The 17309-nt window shown below is 32.5% G+C and overlaps 1 protein-coding gene across 2 annotated transcripts in view; it reads left to right on the top strand.

Annotated features, from left to right (window-relative positions):
• The first annotated feature begins 1280 nt into the window (after positions 1–1280).
• LOC143071121 (uncharacterized) overlaps positions 1281–17309 on the top strand; it is a 72222-nt gene continuing 56193 nt past the window's right edge. The window contains exon 1 of one of the 2 annotated variants that reach the window (XM_076245246.1): positions 1281–1349. The gene's annotated coding sequence lies outside the window, so the exon portion shown is untranslated. The remainder of the gene's footprint in view (positions 1350–17309) is intronic. The other variant, XM_076245236.1, reaches the window with a different exon arrangement.

Below are 17309 nucleotides of genomic sequence, written 5' to 3' on the forward strand. Positions count from 1 at the left end.
ATAGTTTTAATATACATTTCCTTGTAGACAAGAATTCAAATTAATCTGAAGTTTTCTGCATTTGTTGCAGATTATTGTTTATATTTAGTTCTTTTGTCTTTTGACCATATGTATTGTATAATAATCGTTCGCCCTTTTCGTTTAATGCTATTTGGTAATTTTTAGATTTTTTAAGAGAAATAATTAGTTATCAAGAACAGATGTGAATTTGTAATTTTGAGTTTGATACTTTGTTTTGCGTTTGTGCTTAGAAGTTTGTCCGATTCATTTGATAAAGAGCAACCCCCTAATTGGACCTCTCGAAAAGTAGAAAAATGAAACAAACCTTTATGGTGGCGGTAATTGACAGTCACATACCTTGATATTTCTTATAGAGGCAAGCACTTGGTAGCTTCTGACGACTACTTGTATAAAGTGGCTACCGTAGAACATAGTGTTCTTGTCATATGTTCTTAGTTTCAGTATGTATTGTTTGTGAGAAAATACACCCTCTAGTTTCATGAAAGGTTCAGTGAATACCAGGAGAATAATCAATGACTTAGGTCGTACAAATTTATAAGACAAACATATTTGTATATATTTTTATATGCCAATTCTTAACATACACCCTCCAACCAAATACACAATTCTTCTCAATAAAAAATAAACAGTTACCCCAAACTTCCAAAACATATTTGTTTAGGAAGGCAGAAGGGGGAGTAGTTTTTTTTTACACAAATTGTTTGATTCTTATTTAAGCGTTCCTTAAGGAAATCACTTGTTTTAAAAAGAAAATGCAAATGTAAATTATTTCTTTCAAGATTATTTAGAAAATGTGATTTAAACTAAGTGTAATATAGAAGATGATATAAAAGTAAAAAAAAGCTATTAAATTTTGTTTTAATTTGTCTTATCAGTTTATTTTCCATTTATGAGTTTGACTGTCCCTCTGGTATCTTTCGTCCCTCTTTTAAATTTATGATGCACATCTCTACACAACAAAGCATGCGAAGCGTAACAGTTTACAACAGTAGTTCACAAAGTTGAATCTCATTAATGTATTTGATATGATACATTTATTATGATAAATCGGAAATTAAATGAATATAAAGTTGTAAAGTTCATTCTTTGTTAAAATTCGTTCACCGTATCAATGACTGAAATGCTATTTTTGAACTAATTGAAAACTGTTATGGTCCGAATGCTATCTGTGTTAAATACATGCATCATAACCAGAATCGGATGTCAGTTTGTGTGAACTCAAATAAATTCAGCTATTCGTTTAATTTCTTTTTCAAGGTTTGACCTGGGAGTCTGTAGTGGTGCGTGAAGACACGATTAACCTGGTACAATGTTTGAACAATTTTGAAGTACGATTTATTTACACGTGTGAATGACTAAGGGTGCATTTCTTTCTAACACAAACATGCAAACGGCTAAGCGCGCACATGTTTTGATCATTTGTTTCTAACATAAACTTTGACAAACTATGCACTCGCTAGAAATGCGTCTATAGTTAGTCTTTCATCGTTTGTTAGTACAAACTCTAAATTTGTTTCTATCTTCAACCTGATTAACCGATGTATTTGTGTCTCGTTTGTAAAAAAAAGTCTGTTTATCAATAACATATGTGCATGCATTATTGAAAGTTCAAACAGGGTCAATAACCACTGATTAAACGATGTATCTGTTTCTACTTTTGTAGCGTTTAGAAAACAACAACAAACGCCACACAACGTTTACAAAATTTTGATTAGACAGAAATGCACTCTATCGACTGTAGCCAACTAGATATATCATGTCAGCAGGAAGACCCCTGCTTTGATATCGCTAGCTGTTGTGTCGGCTTATTGGATGTTATAATCATGCAGCCATAGTTTTAGTAATTTTTCAACTCGTTACTTTATATTCGATGTTCTGTTTTAACTATTTTGATAACTATTAAGACCGTGTTAATTATTCTGCTTGTAAAAGGTCTCTTGTAATAACTCTTCTATGGTCCATGATAAAACGAAATTCTGACCAATAACTACATGTAAGATCCCAGCAAAAAGTGGTCATACACCGTATTGACTTGAATTGTGTATACATTCTGATTAATTTGTCCGAAATGTGCAATATAGTTTCAAATAACGATTTTTTAAATTTGTTTCTCTTCAAAATAATGCACATCTTTGCTGAGCATTATCCAGATTATAGCACAATAAGAACAAAGAGATTTTACCCATGTCATGTGTTAATTTTCTAATAATAACGGTTGACACGAAGAAACGTTCAAAAAAGCGAGAAGTGTTAATTGAAATAGAGGAAGAGGCGGATTTCATTGAACTCCTCTGAAATCATACAAAGTAAAAAATATTTGTGATATGACGTACGAACGTACCGTTTTGTACTTTTTTTAACCTTTTCTTTTTCACAGGGAACACAATCTTTTTCAAATCGAAAGAGAGTTTCCTTCTGTCGATCCCAATGTTGTGTTAATTAATATGACATTAGATCTATACTACTAAAGAAAAAAAAAACAATTGCCTGGAGCAGCAAATCCTCTGAAATCATCCATATGAAAGTTGGAAATAACTGTTTTTTGACATATAAATCATGTAGTGTTTCGTACCTCCTAAATTTGGGGTGACCATGGAATGAATTTCGCTTCCCTCCTCCTTACAACTTTTTTTTTATCACTGAAGCATACATTATCCCTTGTTCTCTCCATCTGGTTCTCGCTCCCTTAATTGACTGTATGACGGGGTAAACATTGGGTTATTTCAACATCTCTCCCCCTTCATAATTTTTTTTTGGTGAAGCATAAATTATCCCTTTTTTACTACCCTCGTTACCTGGTTCCCGTCTGTCTCTCAATTCCCTCCAACCGAACTCCCAATCATTCCCAGGCTCCGATTCCAGAACGGATCATGGGGAGCCCGATCGGTTTTGGAGGGTGGATAGGGGGTTGAAACATTCTTTTTTGAATCCCCTTTTTTGAACGATCAATTAATATGTATGGGGCATATGGTTGGAATCGGCATCTGCTAGTAAGGTTAAAAGGATACTGAGCTACATGTATATGTCAAATACGTAGAAAGTCCAATAAATGATCCAGACGAAAAATGTGAAGTTTATAAAAATTGGAAGTGACTTTTTTTTTTATCCAAGAAATAAAATCCAAAAATCCTAAATTTCTAAAAATCGAGAGAGAGCTTACACCAACAGATACTTATTTATAAACAATACACCGAAGTTTCTATATAATTGTATACAGCTGAAGTCTTCAATCATGCAATTTACTCAATAATAGTTTGTTTGATGTTTGGTTTTGAGTTAAAATTACTACTACCAAAATGATACCTGTTAATGATGGAGTGAACATTTGACATTCCCACTTCTCTCTCCCTTACTTTTTTTTGTCAGTGAGGCATACATTATCTCTTGTTTCCTACCCACTTCATCTTGTTCCCCCTGTAGTCGAGGGGTGAACATAGGGTTTTTACTTCCATACCCCTTACTTTTTTGTGCGAAGCATATATTTTTTTCTATTTTACTACCCTCGTCACCTGGTGCCCGACGACTCCGAATTCCCTCTAACGTAACTCCCGCCCATTCTAAAGCCTCGTTTCAAGGATTTGACCCCACACTTTCTCCTTGTTTCGGAACCCCCTTAAAAAATGACTGGATCCACCTGCTCGTATTTTTAAGCATAATTGATACAAGTACAATACATCTACATTTGTAGCACCCGTCGCTTTTAATTGAGTGGTGCAAATTGGGTTTTCACTTCCATCCCCTTACTTTTTTTGTGAATCGTAGAATTTTAGAATTTTTCTATTTTACTACCCTCGTCACCTGGTTCCCGCAAGTCTCAATTTCCTCACACTTTACTTTCACTGATTCCCAAGCCTCGATTTAAGAATCCTGTCCCCGTCAGTGGAGGATTAGGAATGGGAAGGTCCGAGGGTTGGAACAGGATTGGAACCCCCATTTTATCATGGTTTAGGAATCCCCTTTAAATATGGCTGGATCCACCCGCTCGCATTTGTAATGAGTATCATAATTGATATATGTTCAATACAATAGGAATCATATTTGGGAAAACATTTAATTTGAATCAAATAGGAATAACAGCTAAAGGAAACCTTCCGTATCAAAGACATTGTCAACCACAGTCAAGCGGTATGATGACCATAATTGTTTACTGATTACTTAAACAGATAATAGTAACCTTTATGTAGACTAAGACTATTGAACATGAAATGAAATATAAAAAGAAAGGAATATATATATGAAAAAGACACCTAGTTCAGCAATTGCCCTGTCCCATTGGTACGTGCATTTCGAATTGCCTTAAATTACACAGTGTGACCTCTGACACTTTCGATCGGCCAGTTTGTCACATATTATGCATCCTAGGCTAGTCGAATCGATTATGAAGGGGTATTCAGAAAACAAAAAAAATATCATATAATAAATTAAATGATACGTTTTACGGAAGCGAAGAGAAACCAATTTTTTAAAGCATGTTTTAATAGTATAAATTCCTTGATGGATATTTAATGATTAAGTATAAATATCCTGATGGAGAGCTTATTCGATTCTTTAATTGAGGGGTGTATCGTGTCTATTTTGATGGAAACATTTGAATTTACCTGGATGGACATTTTTGAAAATTTGACCTATTTGGTCAAATGAATATTATTTTTGTTTAAATCGTTGTTAATAACTTCTAAGAAAACCCATAGAGCAGATACATAATTTTGATTTTTTTACCCATATAGTTTGCAGTTTAGTCGAAATTGGATGAGTCGAAATTTCGGTTGAGTCGAACTAAATTTACAGTCCCAAGGTTAACAAAAGCATTCAAAATTCATTATTTATCTCGAACTAATACAAATATGTCAAAACATGACCTCCGGGATTTAAATGGATTGAAGAGTTAATCTGACAATACACGTGTAATTAAATTTCCAGTCACTGACCACTGTAATTGATTTATGACATTCTATTTCCACGACTGTTTACTTTAGATTATCTTTTATAGAATTTTCATAAATGATTAGCATTATTTGTGATACATTGTTAATGTTCATGACAAAGTATTTAAAATGTTTACAAAACAATTAAGGATAATGTACCCTTGTGTTGATGCAATGCTAAACATATGGGAATTTATAGAAAATCCACAGCCTTTATCCTTGTTTTATCATATTTGACAATTTGATGACTGATATGTATAGGACTACTGCATGCAGTGCTAGCATTAATTTCATTAAAACAAGTTTATTAATGTAGTTGTTGGTTAAAACAAATAATAATAGGGACCAAATCAAGTACACCTTTTAGGGTGCACTCAACTTCAGTGACTCATCACGAGGTATTTTGGAATAAACAGGTTGATTAGAACTTTTTGTAAAAGATAAACACTAGCACATCATCGAAAAGCAAGGGAGTAATCTATGTTTCAAATTTTATAACACAAATCTCTATTTTTAAGGCTGTGGATTTTCTATAAAAATCTTGGTTTATTTGCCTTAAAGTACTCTTTTTTTATTTTTCTGTTTCCTCTGGGTATATGTACAAAATGGCATATATCCATTATTCATTATATCTGTAGTTTTAGTGTGTACAGAAATGGCTACAGAAGGGGTCATAACGGTTGCGGGAATTTCTCGCTACATTGAAGACCTGTTGGTGACCTTCTGCTGTTTTTTTATTCTATGGTCGGGTTGTTGTCTCTTTGGAACATTCCCCATTTCCATTCTCAATTTTATAAACCTTAATCATGATTTACCCTAATGAGCTTGGTGTGTATAAAGTGGGGATTAAGACTTCTGTTGATGATAAACTAAAAACTACTCAATCGGCGTCTTTTATCTTGTTGTATTTTCTATTGAAAAGAAAGAGTGAGATGAAACAAAATGAAGAGAAATCTAAATTTTCTATAATCTCTTGTATCGAGAATAAACATTTTTGGCAACTTTTAACGACCTAAATAACTCTAAGATCGATTGGAAATTACTCTCTCGGATAAAGGCCATAGGAAAAAATTGTAACTGAAACAATTGAATAAGTAAAAATAATTTTGTTTTAATAATGAAAGACCATCGATCTAATACCAGAATATCGATCCCCTTCCCATATTAATCAAGATTTATTTAAGCTTTACCAACCTAAAGCTAAGCAAAAGTTGCGTCTCTTGGTCTTTCAAACATCTGGTTTTCGTTTGAGTCGAACTACGTGTATCTCGAAATAATTCTCTGGTCCGACTGACTTCGAGATAACGAGAGTCGACTGTTTATTAAAGGAACTGTTTAAATCACACAAGGGATTGCCATGCTTTCTTCAAAGGGGAGGAGGGGAGCAGGAGTATTTTGAAAATAAATAACTAAGCCTTGATAATAACAAAAAAAAAATGGTTTGTTCTGGGTTAGTTTGAAAATAAATAACCTGGCTGATGGTGTATTAAAAAAAAAATGGTAGGTCTTCCACTTTATGATAAATGCTATTCTTTAAGTATGAGATGGCACCAGGTTTCTCTCAAAATTCGTCTTTTTTCATATTTTTTTCTGGAAAAACTTGCCAAATCTTTATATAATACAATGTATGAATATAAATTTACTTGAAATGTCCAAAAATTGGTTTCATTTAACCAGGGACTTTCTATACTAAAACGATACGTCTAAGTTTAATAATTCATCATTCTTTCAAAATCTTATATTTTTGTCATCGTAAATGACTTTTAATCAGATTTTGTATTAACAACTAATAATATTTATATATTTACAATATACTGTGAAATACGCAAATAACTACTGGCATCGTATATCAGAGATACGAAACTAACTTTATTGTTGGTTGGTAGTTTTAACAGGCGGCTTAATAATCAGTTAAAATCATAAAGACTAGTCCCGTTAGTATGAAAGTCCCTGATTTAACCTAAGGTATATTGTCTCGGGAACATTTACCTCTTTTTTTACGGGGCTGTAAATACATAAAGGCAAACGCCTCATGTAGGAAATTTCAAAAGCAAAAGCTAGTCTACATCAAATTGTTTTCACGGCGAGTGTCTAGCAAGAAGCAAGTTCTGTTCACCCTCTGACGTAGCCCCAGTTTTTCGGGATCCATGTTTCTCATTAATATTTAGTTTCCAGTGCTATCTGTCTTTTGTTTGTTGTTTGGGGTTTTATTTGTTGCCGTGTTTGTTTTGTTCATTTGTTGCCCTTCTTTATTCTCTTAGTTTTGCATTCCAATTGTTAATTTAGTAATTTTGTTTTAAACATGAGTTTTATTTTATTTTATATCTAATTTTATGAACTTCTTTAAATTGTATTCCAGTTAGGAGATACATCAAGTTGTAGTTAAAATGTGTTGTATCAATGATAATCAGCCCCCTTTTAACTTAATTTGACAACCCAAATAATTGACAGGTATGAAAAATTATCTGCAGGCAAAACATCGCTAAAGAAACCAGCCGCCAGATACTTAACTGTGTGAATTAAAACTATGTGAATTACATGTTTTGCTTTATCCTACAAATTGGTCTTTTAGATTATCAAATCGTCTTCCCCTTATTGTATATTAAAATTTACTTTTAATCAAATGGTATCAAATTAAATATGTGTTCATTTGTTCAACTTTATGAAGTTCTTTGTTATGTCGACCCTTATTTCAGAGGTTACATATAGTCGATAAACTTTCGACCCAAACACGATTACATTTTCGTTGTCAGTTACAAATTGCAACAACAACAAAAAACAGTCCTCCGTTCACAAGTTAATCGCATTTGAGTTGCATTAACTTATGCTGCGTTCACACACAATACCGAATTAGTAATTAGTTTAGTTCGCATTCGAAACATTTTATGTCCTAACGTAAATTCTGATACGAATTGCAATGCGCGTCAAATTCCCTTTACTGTCCTAACGACGTTAACTTTTAAATCGCATTATAAATTAAACCACCGTATAATTAATTCGAATTAATGCGAATTAGCCAATCCTTATTCGATTAGAAAAAGAAGAGAGTGATAACGCAATTAGCGAATTCGATTCGCAATCGAATCGAATGTACGTGTGATCGAGGTCTTATTCGAATTAGTTTAATTCGCATTCGAAACGCTACAGGTCTCACAACGCAAATTCTTATACGAATTGTAATGTGCGTCTAATTCGCTTTAATGTCCTAACGACGTAAACTTTAAATTCGCATTATCAATAAATTACTGATAACTTAAATCGATTTACAATTTAGAAGTGTCCATACCATCGTTTAATTTGAATTAATGCGAATTAACTAATTCGAACGAAAATGCTTTTCTAATGAGAATTGGATAATGCGTATAATTTAATTCTATCTCGATTCGAACCAAAGATAAGAGGAGTTTGTGAACGAGTTTAACAAATTCGATTCGTATTTGATTCAAATTAAATTCGGTTAAATGTACGTGTGAACAAGGCATACATCTTTTTATCTTCTTTTTGTTCACTCGAAAACATAAAAACACAGTTGCATATTCAACACACATTTTTTTAAAGACGAAAATTGTTATGTAATGTTTCTTTGGCCTGTAATAGTTTAGTTTTACAAATTGTGACTTGGATTGAGATTTGTCTCATTGGCACTCGTACCACATTTTCTTATATCTGATAATAGTTTGACCGCCGTATGTGTCTTGTTAATTGATTAGGATTTTTGCTTTGTAGGCCTCAAAGTTTTTTTAAGGCTTATTTTAACAAAGATCTACATTGTTTACATCGCCCTGAAGGTATGTTATTTCGACTAAAGGGAAATGTTTTATAATGTTTGGTGAATATTCTTATATTCAAACTTATTAAATTTGCATTTGAAATATTAAATCAAAACTGGTTAAGCTGGGACGAAAACCCGTTTTACAGGGATGACAAACTAGGTGCAAAAACATTTACGAGCAGAATAATGAAAACTGTCTTAAACGGAACATGTAATTTTAAGTTGACATATTATCAAAACTATCATTGCGTGATTGTACATTATATAAACAGCACAACAACTAGCGCCATCAAAGCAAGGGTCTTTGTTTAGACATGGATATATCTAGATGACTATATGTCAATACCCGATTCACGCTTGGATTTGATACAGTTTAAAGATAGTCCTATGTCATTCAGACGTGGTAATTAAACATACTTTGAAATTACCATGTTATCCGTGTTGGAGACACACATCACTTCAGAATCAAGATCAAACTTTGAAAAGTAAGATAAAACGAATAGCTAAATTAAATTGAAATCATACAGATTTGACCTTAGATTATGTTAAACGATGTGTGTACTTAACACAAATAGCATGCGGACCATAACCGATTTAAATAAGTTAAAAAAATAACATCTCAAATATATCACGTTTGATACGGTGAACTAAATATAACAATGAATGAACTTTACACCTTTATATTTATTATATCTGAACCGTCTTTGTAAAACCATTAATTTACAAATCAATTCATATTAAAATACCCGATTAAACGTTTTCGACACAATATAGAGAGTCAAAGTGAATGGTTTTACCTTCATTACAAAATTGTTTTGATGCGTTTTAAGTCTGAATTAAACTTCATATTAATAGATTATTTGCATTAATCAAGTATTTGCTGGCGTATCCGTATCGACGTATCGTATAACACGTATATGAGGAAAGGATAAATTAAGTCAAATTGGTCCCGATGAAAATATTATATAATGCATTTTATTTTAATTGAGATCGGGGTAAAATCATTATTGTAAACAAATCTGTTCGATACGTATACGTCGATCCGTGCACGTATCCTGATACGTGAATAATGCAAATGCTCTAATATTAGAGCATTTCATTAATCAAGTATAACACGTATATGTGGAAAGGGTAAATTAAGTCAAGTTGGTTCCGATGAAAATATTGTATAATGCATTTTATTTTGATTGAGATCGGGGTAAAATCATTATTGTAAACAAATCTGGTCGATACGTATACGTCGATCCGTGCACGTATCCTGATACGTGAATAATGCAAATGCTCTATTAGAGGTCGGTCATTTGAAAACGTATCAACCGTATCGTATACGTTGACGTATCCGCATCTGCAGATTTATCAAAAAATATTATGTGATCCCGAGCTTAAGAACACTTTACGTTCGAAACAATCAAACATTCACTTTCAAAATATGAAATCGTGGTGTTTTGTAAAAATAATAATAAGGGGGTCTATCAACTACTTTTACATGCCCTTAAAAGGGAGCCAATGTGGGGCAGTTACACGAATATTGTACACAATCCTTTAATAATCTAGTTAAAAAATATTTCAAGATCTTACACGAATAAACACACACAAGAAATCAAATGTACTACTTATATACATGTAAGGAACTTTGAATATTGTTCATTTGCGATGTTGTCATAAGAGGTAATAGAAACACGAGTTGTCTTCAGATGTCATATAAATGCATGTACATTTAATAAAGGAGTACTGAGTATCACTCTATTTTGTCAAATAACAATTTGGTTCTACGTGAGCACAAGTTAGCACATAAATAAACGATTTTAACGATTATCACTCCTATCATGCCTGTAAACTGTTCCAACTACCTGGAATATCTTTAAAAGTCGGATTACATGTTCCACAAAAACTCATTATTGCCTAATTGTTTTATTAATTTTTGCATTAGAAATTAATCAGTTGCTCATTTGCATTATCTCAGATGGTGCCATTAAAACAAAATACATATATGGTTTGGCGATATCTGGCCACAGCTTTTATTCATAATATGATAGATTCATATAATATATAATATACATATATAGATAGATAGACCATAGACCATGTATATGCGATCATATGTAGATAGATCTATGGTCGGTTACCCGAAGATAATATGGCAACCAGGTAGATAGATAGATATATATGAAGATAGATATATGTGAAGATAGATATATATGAAAATGTAAAGATGCACCGTGGGATACACTGGTGCTTTAAATTTAGAAAACACCGTGGGATACACAAGTGTAGTCTGTATCATCCAAAAACCTAAAATTTCATAGTTAACATTAAGATTCTATGCAGCGAATTCTGCCACATTGACAGAAGATAACAGAGACTCTGTCAACCGCCAAAAAAAGGACGGTTCGCTGCAAAGCTGTGAACCAGATATGAGATAACTACAGATAGGTAGATAGATAGATATTTTTATTTACCGGACAACTTGGTACATATATATATATTAAATAATCTAGATAGATATATAGATATTATTTAACGTACTACTTGGTACATATATATATATTAAATAATCTAGGTAGATAGATAGATAGTTTATTTAACGCACAACTTGGTCCATATATATGATAAATGTCTAGATAGATAAATAGATATTTTTATTTAAAGTACAACGGTACATAATATATGTTAAATAATCTAGATGAAGTTTTGTGAACAACTGTTCAAAACATATTTACCTACACAGATAAGAATACTAACCAAAAATAAGGCAAACCATAAGATAGTTGATTGTATTTGTATATCATAAAATATAGTACATTATGGTATATCAACAAATAATTTAAAGATGTTTAAGAATTCATTTCATAAGCAGGTTAAGGGTGACAAGTGTAAAACATCCAGTTGAAAAAGTTCTGGTCTGATCGAACATCATAATATTTTATGTAGCAACCCGACAGCTTATTATAAAGGCAATAAATAGTTGTAAATTCTATAGCAGCACCAGTCCATGTTTGCATTGGTCTAAATTAAGACCATCCTTACTTAAGAATGATGAATCTCACACTCCATCTGATCATGTTCTTCATCTCATTGGCAATGACCCACTCTAGAACTACATGTGTCAATACCACTACAAGGTTATTAAAAATATGTTGGATCCTTATAGTTTCATTATATATTCTGAGTTAACTTTTAACATGCGCCAAAATGCCACCACAAAAATTCTTTTCCATCCCTAGACCTAAGTCAACCCCTTTTGGAGGATGTCAGTCTGCTACAAAAACATACTTACTATTGAGGATTCTACTATTCAAACATCAAACATTAAAAATCTCCTACAATTCTGTACGGCAAATAGCAACATGGAATTATATATGCTACATAGTAATACGAATACAATTTAAAGCATAATAAATCAAGAAAAATAATAATTCTTCTGTAAAACACTGTATTAAGTGTCAGTATTGGATCTCCAACCCATTTAAAAATCCTCCAAAATCAATGAAAGGACAGCTTCAAATACACTGAATTCATACCAACACAAGATAAGAAAATATTGCTAGACTTCAGCATGACTCTGGTTGTGGTAAATTTAAAGGCCTGGAGTGTTTAATACCTTCTCAATTTTGACACACATTAAATTACTAAAAAAAAATATCCAATCCTAGTAAATTAGTAATGTCACAATTTTTGTTGAGAGATATACAAAATGTACAAGTAAACAATACCTTAACAATTCATAAAGAGATAGGAAATGTATTCAATAACTATAAATAGAGAACCGAACTCATGAAAAAAAGAAAGACTGTCCTCTCTGATACATGATATGTACGAGTGGTGTGAAACTTACAAATAAACGGTTACTAAAGGTCTGAAATAACTGTAAAAATTCCCGTAGGGTAAAAGCAGGATAAACATCTACAGTTAGGGCCAAGCATCTGAAGCAATCCCTCTAAAAACCAGACATGGCTTCATCCATAATGATTTTTTGTAACAGATTAGTGATAATGAATGTCATAATAAACTGTTATCTAAAATAAAAGTTCATCCCAAGCTCACATAGGCCAGAGGCCCCAGACTTGGAACAGATACTTAAATGCCGAGAGGTTAAACAAGTTTTTCAAAATCTCAACTAAATGAAGAAGAAGCAACGCACAACAATACGCACAGTAAAAATCACACAGTTTAAACTAATAAAGAGTCCAATATCAGAATAAGTAACAAATTAAACAAAACAAAAATTGAAAATGACGACATTACAAAAATCAACAACGCACTACGAACAGTTACCGACATGTCAGCTCCAGACCTCAATTAAACTGTTCGAAAAAATATGTCTTGAATATATACGAAAATCTAGCACCATCCCGTCATGGGGGTTTAATATCATATCACCATCAAATATATTAGAGAAACATAACTCTTATTATACCTGCAACTGGTTTAAAAATAAAGGAGTTTTAGCCTGATGCATAGATGGCAAGGGAATCAATATTGAAGCCAAAATAAGCCGTATATATGCAGACAACAGTATTTCTACTTTATATAAAAATGCTTTTATGTTTTGTTACTTTTTGAGGTAAAAGCTGACATTTGTCCGTTGTAAAGTGTATTACCATAAAAGATTGGATGGTCAAATACCTGAACGTGTAAGATGCCTATGTAGGAGTGAAATTCTTATAATGTAAACGCTCATAAATACAAAGCAGAATAACTGGATCAACTCAGGCAAACGCAAATTAAAAGAATGACTATGAGAACCCTATACTACAGTCTAAATCCATGTAAGCAGAAACAAACATTTAGTATAACAGCAGCAACCACTCTCTCTCTCTCTCATCTTGTGTTTGAACCAGGTTGCCCAAATGAAACCTTATTTCCATTAAATGACAAGGTGATTTGAACTTGGATATCACAAGAAAGCCTAGATTAATCAAAGTAAACCTGGTTAAAGTTACCTGTTAGGACATCCAAAAGTTATAAAGGATGACCTGTGTTACACAAAAAAAAACCACACAAACAAGTGCTTAACAACATCTATATATCCTCTTAATTAAAAGCATAACATTTTAAATCGTCCCAGCGTTCATGCTAACTGTTACTGAAATTCAACCTGTACTATAATTTTCATAATAAATAACAACCATAATGGAATCAACTGTTGTCAAGCAACCAGTAGGGCCAATGATTTATGCAAATGAAAAGTTCCTCATAATGCACCAGCCTAAAATAACAACGCCACCTAAACATACAGCGTACGATACTCATTAATTGGGCAACTTCTAGAATCTCCCAGGATGAAGATTACAATAAATTCTACACTAGTATATATATATATATATATAAATTAAAGCTGTTTTCGACACCTAAATACTAAAGATTGTTAACGGTGGAGCAGACTGCAAGACAAGCTGTAAATAATTACATAGTTTGTACAAGATTTGCTAATATTACATGTACATACATGTATATAACCGTTTCACTGCGACTGACAAATTTAAATTACACAAATAGTTATCAAAGGTACCAGGATTATAATTTAGTACGCCAGACGCGCGTTTCGTCTACATAAGACTCATCAGTAACGCTCAAATCGAAATATTTATAAAGCCAACAGGAACATAACAATGTCTGGGAAATACTTCGAGGCTCTACATGTATTTTCTAGTTTCTGTTGTAATGTGTTGTAAGGAAAAGTGTTAATTCCTGAATACTGATTTGAACCCATCAAGCATCTGGGGTTAATAACAAATCTATGGTAGTGTCTTTTTCTTTACTCGCAAAGTATTCACCTCAATCATGTTTTATTTATGAAAATTGCTCATTGCTGGCGAATGTTAAACATTGATATCTAAAGATATAAACGCGACACCGTACGAGAGTCGTTATTTTACATAAACTATTAGTATTTTTTTCTTTAACCAAAACGAAATACGAAACCACTTCTCGCAATTCGCTTTGGAGTTATTGTGCTTGTCTTTAAAATATAGCATTGTTTCAAAAACAAAACGTATAAAGGTAATATATAAAACTGAACTAGAGTGAAGAGTTGGGAAGTAGGAATTCCGAATTTTAATTGAATGTTCTAAATCTTAGTGTATTTCTGATATTATACAAAATATAGCCTTTGTATGAGGTCGATACAAGGATATATTGACCTGAAAGAAGTATATTGACTGAGGACGAAGTCCGAGGTCGATATACTTCTTTGGGTCGATATATCCTGTATTGACCTCATACAAAGGCTATTTTTGTTATATTATTAATTTCAGACCATTATGTATATTTGTATCAAAATCGTCATTTGATTTTGTTTGAATTTTATACATCATATTGTCTCCTTGACAATAACAACATATTAGTTGTTATTTAATTATTTTGTTTGTTTGTTTGACATCTTAGGTATTTGAAAACTTTTTTCGTCAAATAATCGATTACAGATATCATTTGTTTCAAAACGTTTAACGATATCATGAAAGTCATTACATGACGTCACAAAGTAAATCGGTTTTTAGATATTCTAAAAATAACCGTGCAATATGCTCTGTGCAATATGCTTTTTGCTATCCGCCGTTTTCTCTCTGCCTTCGAAAATATAGTTTAACATGTGACTATCCCTAAACGAATCAAATTTGTTAAAATATACGAATTAATAATATATGATTGTACAGACTCAAAAATGTCTTTGTTTTGCTGAAATGAAAGGTCACCGTCACCAGCCAATAAAAGCTAAATGGATATAGTAGATCTTTCTAATTTTGAAAACAACATTTCTCTTGCTTCGTTGATAAAAGGGCACTTAAAAATAGTGAATACTATCCTCAACAGAATGACCACAGCTGCTTGCGGGATTGGGTTTAATATTGATAAGGTTTACATCTGCATTTGAATAACTGCACCATATTTCTCAACTGCACTGGTATTAAACTGATAACCGTAACTGGAATTACGACTATCCCAATATGGCGACGGCAGATATAGGTAAAATCTTAACAGCCATTTTTCTAAAATGTAGCATGTTTTTGTCAACAATTACAAAACTGCAAGGTTTTCTATACCATTACATCATATTTGAATCGTAACGGTGCACTGGAATTGTCTAAGCACTTTGAAAATTGCCGTTGTAAAATACTGCCAAGATCTGTTACAGAATAAGGTTGTCAAAGTTTATAAATAACATTGAAAGTACAACAGCTCAAAACGATAATCATTGATAACATTAATGTAAATGAGCCACTCTTTCTCAGGTTGAGATGGAATATGTTCGTTATTTGATTTAACGAGTTTAACAATCGAAACCCCGGAAATTTCGTCTTATGACAAGCACGAAAAATGGCGAAACTGAACTTCCAACAGCGGACAATGATTTATAATTATACAATGTTCTTTCAATGGATGTTTTAAATGCAATGTAGAACTTATCAATTAAGACAATTCTTATCCCTTTTGAAATATATATATATATGAAGTCAGATGCACGAAGAAGTTTGTCTGACGTATGAAAATTGAAAAGAAAAAAAGTCATGACAGGAGTTAAGAGAAAAAAGGCAGTATGGCCATCTTGCCAAAAAGAAAAGTCATGACAAACTTATGAAAAACAAGTCAGGATACATTAATAACTAAGAAAGGCAGGACAGAATAGAGTGTAAAATAAAATAAAACAGGATTACATTTACATTGAGATTACATTGAAGAAAAAAAAAGGACAACATTTTTCATCCTGGCCACAACTCCCCCACCCCTACCCTGTACAAATTTAATGGTATCTCCCTAGTGTTGATTTCGACAACGATCTTTAATTGTAACCGCAGAGAAATATTCAATTGTAAGTCGGTGTGACTCTATCCACCACCAACACATAACCACAAGCTGAGTGAGGAGACTTTCTTGCTATTAGACCTCTAGAACTATTTCCGACCTTGTCGTCTTATTTTTTAAATTACGTCATTGATGATCTGATCACTACAACGTTTTAACAAAATATTCGTTCCCGTGAAAACTAAGATTTGTTTAACTTTCAAATTTCATCGTGGTCTCTTCTCAGGATATAGCGGCTATCTTTATGTTGGCTTTACAGCTAATTTCCTAATGCATGTAAAGCGAGACTTTGGTAGCTTGATTGCTTAGTTTGTATCATTTACAATTGTAATTTGGATAATTTCCAATCAAATTTAAATATAATATATACAGATTAAAATATACCTCTATATTGTTTGAAGATGTCAATGTTATTTACAAAGCTTGAATTCATGTTCATACAAACAGAGCAAGCAAGCTTACCAAAGTTTTACTCTACAAGCAGTAGGAAATTAGCTGTAAAGTTGACAAGATAACAGGTTAATGTATTCAAGTGAATTTAAGATTTGTTGCAATTCTAAAGTACAATGGTTAAATCAATCTTAACTTTGATGTGCCACATGGGCATCCCTATAAAATAAGACAGTCCATGCGTGACCCATGGCATTAGATATTATGCATGTCAGTGGATATTTTTTTTGTAAAGCTAGCACTGATAACCTAAATGTATATTATTTACGTGTTTGAAATATTTTGAAAAGTTAAACTAAACTCTTGAACAGACCATTCATGAACGTCGTTTGTGTGGA

The sequence above is a fragment of the Mytilus galloprovincialis genome, chromosome 1 (assembly GCF_965363235.1).
Source record: "Mytilus galloprovincialis chromosome 1, xbMytGall1.hap1.1, whole genome shotgun sequence".
Classification (NCBI taxonomy): Eukaryota; Metazoa; Mollusca; class Bivalvia; order Mytilida; family Mytilidae; genus Mytilus; species Mytilus galloprovincialis.